Raw genomic sequence first — 9,139 nt, forward strand, 5'->3', positions numbered from 1 at the left:
TTTTCATACTGCTCGGCAGTGGAATAAACTTCCAGAACACCTGAGAAAACTGGGAGTTTAAAACTTTACCATTTGGAAATAAATGAGAAAAGGATCACGTCTGCTATCATCTGAACTTTTTAATTTTTTTTCTGCAGTTTTCTGTTTTTGTTGCGGGTTTTTTATTATTTGCCTCTGCAAAGAACTTTTAATGGCTTTGTGTCTGAATGGAGCAATACAGATAAACCTGCCTTACAAATATGTGCAATATGTTTAAAAAATGTACCAGCAAATTACTTAATATTTACTCTTGAGGACTGTGCATACACATTTGTGCTCCCAGATTACATCATTTCTGCTTTTGAATTAAATCATGTGTACAAATGACTAATTTGTGCTCTCGGATGTGTGCAGCATGCGTCCCCTGAGTCAAGTGACACAATTCTAAAACCGTACACCAATTTATGGCCACAGATAATAAGCAGAGTGCCAATTATTCAAGCTACTGAAGTTGCATAATTTGTCCTACTGAATTACTGATTTGTGCTTGCAAATTCACAGAATGTAAAATTCAATGCACTGACAAAAACAAACAACTTGAAGTCCAATTACCAGAGTTTTTAACAGACTTAAATATGTGTCGATATGTGACTAAAGCCCCACTTAGCATACATGGTAGTCTGTGAATTATCCACTGATGAAGACTGTGATGCAGTTGAAATCTCCTTGAAATTGATTCCACTGCCATATACCTGTGTTGTCTTGTTATCCTTATTTTAAACTGATCTAAAGTTAAATGAAGGTAAAACTGCCTTATGTCGAGTAAGACGTGATGTGTCAAGACGTGATTAATGCCTTTCATGGTACAGGTGTGACATACAGTAGCAGGTAACTTACATGTGGATATGAACTGAAGCTAAATGACTAAGTAAATGACTGAGGATAGATCAGTAAACTGGTTTAAATGAACAGAGTAAATCCTCAGTTTATACAGTTTACATTCAGTGCTTAAAGCAGAACTTTGTAAAAAAAAAAAAAGATACAAGTATTACAGTTACCAGCAATATAAGCATTTCGATATGAAAACCTGCCCTTTAATTTTAAAAGAATCATAAGCACATTTTGAGGATTTATAACAGACATAATCACTTACATATCAACTTTTAACTTCATCAGTTGATGCATCAAGAAATGTAATTTTGGATAAATAACAGTTTTCCATGCATGTTATTAAAATAGAGAAACATGATATGATATAGTAATTTCAATAACAGATAAAAGCAGGAATATTCATGATCCATTATTTCTGTCTTTTTTGCAGCTTTTTTAGATAGTGTGTGATTGTAGGACAAACTTCATTTTAAAAGCAGCGAGTTAGCCCTCAATGTCAAACCACAGCAGCTGAAATTCAAAAGATTCTGCAGCAGCTTTCCAGCCTTTCTTGTGTCTGCTTGTTTTTCTACCCTCATTCTGTTTCTCTCGCTAATGAAACAGGCAAAATACGGGTAAAATGAACTTCAGTAAAGCTGTAAATGACAAATACACAAACCCACACCATTTAAAGCTGTTTTTTTTTAACACTGTGTTGCCAAAATTTGAGCTCACCTAACTGACATGCAGGCAAAATCCCATTAGGAATATAACTGCATGTGCATCAATATACACACACACATATATATATATAACCTTTATAATGTTCATCATTCCAAAAGTCCAATAAGAGTTGATTCAAAATGTTGAATATTAGTGTTGCAGCAGATCGACAGAGCCAGACAGCATTACGTCAGCCCCCATGACTGACAGGCCCCAGGGACCAATGAGGCTAGACTGTAACAGCATGTCTCATCTGAGTCAACTGCATCTAATTACGCCTGCTGAAGTTTATAGCTGCATGTTAAAGTGGTTTTATTGCCCAGCTGGACTCCCCAAAGCCCTAATCATGTAGACAGAAAAAACTTAATCACCCAAAATACATTGCTCAATATGTACAGAGGGAAAAAAACTGAAGGAGGAAAAAAAATACAGCAAAAAATGTATAGATTAAAACATGTTACAGTTTGCTGTGAATATGAGCAGTGAGATGAACAGAGCAGGAGGCAGCATTTTTCCAAAGCTCTGAAACGGAAAACAGGTGGTAAAATGCTGGAAATGTTGAATTATTTAAGTTTTCTACTTCTTGATAGAAAATGGCACGGAAGATGTATTTGTAGATGAGATCATAGCTAACTTAATAATTGGTCATCTCAGCCAAATTAGAGAAACTATCATAATTTATAATAGATAATCAAGGTAAAGTAAAAAGGGAAATATACAAAATTTCAATACCTCAAACACCCCAAAGGAGTGCCCCTTTCATTGTAATTTGTGTAAACTGATTTTTAACATGTTTACCATGATATGATATGGGACTGTATTCAATTAAACAGTCTCACTATCCTTTGTGTCATATTGACACTGAAAAGCAACTTAAATTAGATAATAAACTAAAACCAGGTCAGTCTATCCATCTAATTAAATCAAATCTGATAGGATTACAGAGCATCACTGTCCAGCCAATAAACTAGATGTGCCATGTTAAAAAGTGTGTAGGGCCTCTGCTGCCCCCTGCTGAAGACTAGCGGCAAGGCTGCACAGAGATGGGACTAAATCATGTTGTATGAATGGAAAGAGTAAAGCAATTTGACTCAAATTGCTTTAAGAAAATTTTTAATTTTTTTGTACTGTTATAACAGTACAAATAATCTGCATAAAGACAATAAGCTTTAAAGAATTCAAATTAAACCTTAGTGCTATTGCTGCCATAGAGCCTATCCCAGTTGTCTTAGGGCGAGAGGCAGGGTACACCCTGGACAGGTCACCAGTTTGTCACAGGGCTAACATATAGACACAGACAACCACTTGCACTCACATTCACTCCTGCATTCACACCTAAGGGCAATTTAGAGTTTCCAGTTAACCTATCCCCACTAACTCCATGTCTTTGGACTGTGGGAGGAAGCCAGAGTACCCGGAGATAACCCACGCAAACACAGGGAGAACATGCAAACTCCAAATAGAAAGACCCGGCCTGATGGTGGACTTGAACTCAGGACCGTCTTGCTGTGAGGCAACAGTGCTAACAATCAATCAAACAAATATCAGGCAGCTGACTGTGTATTTTAGAGAACAAGTGCTGTTGCGTGAATGTGTTTTCATTGTCTGACCTAAAGTGGACTGAAAATTAAGGATCTGTAAGTGTTCAATGAGTTCATATATTTTTATTATGAAATAATTCCCAAACCAGTTATCAAAATGGCTGCAAGTTTCAAAAGTAACAACACAACATCCAGCACACAGACATTAACATTAAAAAGCCAGGTGGCAATTTGGGAAAGCCCAAATATAGTCACAAAACATTTGTCAGTATTAAGAAAGACAAAATGGCATACACACATGGAAGATTATTAAAGAAGCTATTTGCATGAGCTGAGAAGTGCTTTGAGCTCTTAATTTAACTTCCCTCTACAAACTCTCTTGCAACAAGATGCAACCTAAATCATAAAGCTTTTTTTCTACCATCTCTCTTAGTATAACAGCAATTGACAGTATAATTGTGTCTTGGCATCTAAAACTGGGACTGGAAAATGAGCTCTGTGAAATAAAAGATATGAAAGAAATTTGTCACAGTGGCTTATAAATAAAAATCTGCCAGTGACATGCTGGTTGTTTACTGGAAGTCTCCTAGCCCAATACGCAGCTCCTGTTTTTGTCTGTGTTTCCTGTCGAAGGCCCTGACACATGCAGCAGACTGAGACAGTGATAATCGAGCTGGCGGTGAGTCAATTTACCGTCTGAGGGGGCTGAGTCACCAAAACGGACAACAGGTGTGGTCATTTTTCCTGTCTCTCTCTTTTTCTCTCTGTATCGTAGCCTTTCTTTGAAGACTGAAGTGGGTGAATCATTTGGTTAAGGACTTGCTCTTTTCCTGCTCGCCTGACTCTCTCTAAAGAGTGAGTGTATCTATTTATCACTGGTGCTCAGACAGAAAATGGCTCTGTATTAAAGGCAGGGGCTGCACTGGTAGGGGCATGTTGTTTCAGTGACTGGCGAGAAGATGAAATACAATCCAGGAAGGTTAGCTTGAGTAACACATCCTTGGGGTTGGCTTATCTGATGAAAAAAACACTGCACACTGCAGCACACTTTTTTCTTTACTGTTACAGAAGTTTACAAGTTTTTATGGCAGCATTTATTTAATCCACTGTGAGACATGCAGTAGAATGAGATTTTATGTTTAAAGAGATGTATTTGCTGTTTGCACACAGTTGCACACTGATATGGACACCTTAATCTGGGTTGTCAAGATGGACAAAGGAGGTAGAAACCATAAACCTTTGGGATTATCACAAACAAGATTGCATGTAAACTGGTTTGTGCTTCAAGTTCAGCCTATTCTCATTCCTGAGGTGTCAACTAATGCACCTTTGTCAAACCTCATGTTCTTAGGCTTTGAGTAACATAACAAGTCTGTCACTCCCAGCATGGACGGTTACTGTTGTGAAAGTGGGGGCAGAATGCCTAATAGGAAATGAACCATGGTCTTATGACTGATATTCTTGCAAACACCTATACCTATACCACCACCACCACTTCAACATCTTAATGTGGACCATGCAGTTATCTAAACTAGAACAACTCTCACTCAGTGCCCAATTTCGCCTAGTCTAGCACATCAGGGATCTAGTGCTAAAAGATGCCTTGTGTATTATAGTGTGCTGCAGCCAGCATTTGAGAAAACTGCTGGCTGAGTCCTGTGATTCCATAGGATAAAAATGCGTTGTGCAAGTCAGTTTTGATTTTTGATTTTTTTTTATCCTTGAATCAGTCGTAAGCCAGTGTACCCCTGCCAGTCCCAAATGGGAGGGTTGAGTCAGGAAAGACATACAGCATAAAATCAAACATGCAGATTATAATGAATGCGATTTGCATATGGATCAGTCAAGACCCAGGTTGGCAACAACCAACTCAATCACCAACAACCACAGAGAAGGAGAAGTCATTTTCTGAGGCATACAGAGAGAAGGAAAGGCATGAATTTGGGGCTGAGAGTACGACCTTGTAGGTGAGATGTAAGGACTATGACTGGTTAAAGAGTGAGGGTTGGCTGATATGATACAAAGAAGAAACTTAGATTTATTGTGTGGGCAGGAGACCAAGGTGAAAGGTAACCAAGGCCTGGAACACTGGATGTGGATTCAAGTTGTGCTATGATGGTGTAGACAGGAAGAGAAATGGGGTGGGGGTAATCTTGAAGGAAGTCTATGTGAAGAATCCTATTGAGGTGAAAGGAATGCCAAGTGGCAACATGAGTTTGAAGCTGGATATCAAAGCAGCGATATTGAATGTTGTCAGTGCATATGGCAAGTTGAACGTCAGTTAGAAGAGACAAAGGAATTCTGGAGTGAATTGAATGTTGTGAAGAGTGTCTCTCCAAGGGGTAGAGAGTGATCACTGAAGCACACTTCAGTGAACATGTAGATGGAGGGAACAAAGGCGATGAGGAGATGCTGGGTAAGTCTGGTGTTAATGAGAGAAATGCAGAAGGACAGACGGATGGGGATTTTAGCAAAATGTTGGAAATAGCTGTTGTGAAAATGTACTTCAAAAAGAAGGAGGAACATAGGGTGACATATAAGAGTGTAGAAAGTTGGAAACTTTCTACACTCTTATATGTAGAAACCTTATGCAGAAGGTGCCATTTGAAAGACAGGAGAGTGCAGCTAGGCAGCAACAAGTAGGATGTGATCTGTAGGATGACTTTGGAAATCAGGAGGAGGAAATGAATGAAGATAGAGGATTAAATGGTAAATGTAAAGAAGAATGAATGTAGTAGTGACTTCAAAGAGTTTTGAGACAGGCTTTGGGTGATAATCCCAGATGCCTGGGAAAGCACAACTGAAGTGGTAAACTACCAAGAAAACACTGGCAGAGGAAGGATGAAAAGGAGACTTGGTGGTGAAATGATGAAGTACAGGTAAGTATCCAAAGGAAGTGCCTGGCAAAGAAAAAGTTGGATAGTCTGAAAGAGGGAGAAGAAAAAGACTTACACTGATTGACTGGTCAGAGAGATTGAGCTGGAAAGGACGTGCAATGGGTCAGGGTGATTAAGGATAGAGATGAAGATGTACTAACAAATGGAAAGAGCCTGTTGAGACAATAGACAGAGTACTTTGAGGAGCTAATGAATTAAGAAAATGGGAGAGAGATTAGGACAGGCAAGTTAGTGAATAAAGAAGTACCGAGGCTTAATAATGAGGAAGTAAGGTAAAGAGGATGTGAAGAGGATGAAGACTGGAAAAGCAGTTACCTGCAAAGGTATGGCGATGTATAGAAGAGAGGATAGTATCATTTGAACCACATTTTGTAACAGAAGTAAGAAGTGGATGTATGAGGAATGAAGACGTGTACTGGTATAGATTTTCAAGAACTAGGGTGATGTGCAGAGCTGCAGTAACTACAGAGGGAAAAAGCTGATGAACCATTCCATAAACGTATGGAAGTTGTTAGAGGTAGGTTAAGATAGGGTTACATCAGGAATTGACTCATAGCTCGTTCTTGTTTGCCCTGGTGAAGAATAGGTTGACAAATTAGTTCAGGCAGAAGTCTTGGTGGAATATGAAGTTTGCAGATTAAATTGTGATCTGTAGTTCGATTAGTTGAAAAGTTCAAATTCTTGCCTCTAAACTGCTCAGAAGCAAGAGTGGGATGGTTTGGACATGCACAGAAGAGGGCTAGCTGATAGACTGGGCAAAGGTATATTGAGCTGTGTTTAGAGGAAAAAGGTATAAACAGATTCATGGATATGGTGAAGGAGGATATGCACAGAGTTGGTGTGCCAGAAGAGGGTACATGGTATTGGGTGAGATGGACACAGATATTCTCCATTTTCTCAGTGATTCTTGCACAAATTTGCATCATGAATGAAGTAGTTCAGTTACTTATACCACCTGAAATGGTTTTCACTTCACAGGTGTGCCTTGTCAGGGTTCATCTGTGAAATTTCTTTCCCTCTTAATGGAGTTGGGACCATTAGATGTGTTGTGCAGAAGTCAGGTTGGTATACAGCTGACAGCCCTATTTGACAACTGTTAGAATTGATATTATGGCAAGAACCAATCAGCTAAGTAAAGAGAAATGACAGTCCATCATTACTTTAAGGACTGAAGGTCAGTCAGTCCAGAAAAGCTTTAAACGCGTCCCCAAGTGCAGTCACAAAAACCATCAAGCACTAAGATGAAACTGGCTTAATTACAAGATGGTTTGGGATGAGATGGACCGCAGAGTGAAGGCAAAAGAGCCAACAAGTGCTCAGCATCTCTGAGAACTCCTTCAAGACTATAGGAAAACCATTTCAAGTGACTACCTCATTAAGCTCATCGAGAGAATGCCAAGAGTGTGCAAAGAAGTAATCAAATAATCATAATTCCATATGTGTTCATTCATAGTTTTGATGCCTTCAGTGAGAATCTACAATGTAAATAGACATGAAAATAAAGAAAAATCATTAACTGAGAAGGTGTGTCCAAACATACACTTGGCCCTGTGGGGGGTCTTTATCCTTCTAGCTTGGATCCATTTGGTAATGGTGTTCCATTAGTACATCATCAGTTGTGGCCATCTTCTCCTGATTTACACGTGGGTCTTTGTTCTTTCATCATGAGCAGTGGTTGTGACAATCAGTAGTTCTCTGCCACATTTCTTCTGCTTAGCATACAGCCTAAGGGTGCTGGAGTTGTGGTTTCACTCCCAAGTCTCAATATATAACTGATATTGAGACAAGGAGCTTCCTTGTTGTGATATCAGTGCCTTCTAAGTCCTCCTTTCGCCAGCTGATTCTCCCAGTGGGATAATTGACAACCAGCAGGCCAAGGCTGTTGACTACTTTGATGTTGTTCTTCCCATTCAACTGACTTAGTACATGCAGTGCATATTCTCTGCAGGTATTTGGTGCTTGTGGCTTTCCTAATGGCCTATTCATTGTTCCCAATTGCCTGCGGATTTCCCAGGTACTTGTAGCTGTCCTCAATGTCTCCAGTGTTGCCTGAAGGTAGTCCTTCTTCATTATTCCACCTACTTTGTGCAATGTACCAGTACCACTGGCAAGAAAAGAGCCCCAGAGCATGATGCTACCACTAACATGGTTAACAGTTGATAGTGTTCTTTGGTGGGAAGGCTTATTTCACGTTCTCAGTCCATGAAAATGTCAAATTCTCTTTACTTAACTCTGGACAGTGGAATTATTGTTTCAACGATTTCCAGCGATTTTTTTTCCAGACCTAGGCAAAGTGCTGAAACATCCAACAATTTTAAATACATTTTTTTAACTTATGACTGTGGAATCTGCAGTTGTTTAGAAATAGTTCCAGCAGACCTCCCCAGCTTTTGTAAAACGGCAGTTCTCCTGCTTAGACTTTCACTGAATTTCTTGGACTTTCCCATTGTTCTGATTATTGGTGTTTTAATACTGGGAAAGAGAAACTGCCAGCTGTAGTCAACCATGAATGAGAAGTTAGTGATAAGCATGATAATTGATAATTATCATTTCCATCAAACGATGCAGCATCCTTTCATTCCTAACATGTTGCCCAGTCCATATCAGTATGGACTTTTTCCCCATTAAAATCTGATGTGTTCCTTAATTATTTTTTGAGCAGTGTATTTGGGGTTGTATGTATATATTTGACCATGTTTGGCTTAGTGAAAAGCCAAAATATAGTCAAACTTGTGCACCCAATTCTTGTTTTGTAATATCATTAAAGATATATTCTATACAATCATTCCACCCTGGAAAAAGAACAGTTCAAAGGAATCCTTAAAAGCATCAAAATACCATGACATTCATGACTATAATGAGTGTATGTTAGCTTTTGACCACAACTGTATATTCCCATTGATTCTGTTCTGTCATTTAATCCTTTTTGGCAAACCCACTGCATTTTTTTTCATCCTGACTGCTGTGAAGGCATGTTCAGGCAATGTATGTGTCAGGGAGCTATCACCACCCAGATTCAATTATTGTAGAGTAATTGCAGAAGGGTGGCTGCTCTTCAGTGGTTACACGGCAAAAACATCATAATGCTCACCCCCCCAAAGTAATTTGGATTCTTCTTTATCAACAAAT

Source organism: Aulonocara sp. 'chitande type north' Nkhata Bay, linkage group LG5, assembly GCF_057382095.1.
Source record: "Aulonocara sp. 'chitande type north' Nkhata Bay isolate Kocher_YH1m ecotype deep benthic linkage group LG5, A_spYH_male_GT1.1, whole genome shotgun sequence".
NCBI lineage: Eukaryota > Metazoa > Chordata > Actinopteri > Cichliformes > Cichlidae > Aulonocara > Aulonocara sp. 'chitande type north' Nkhata Bay.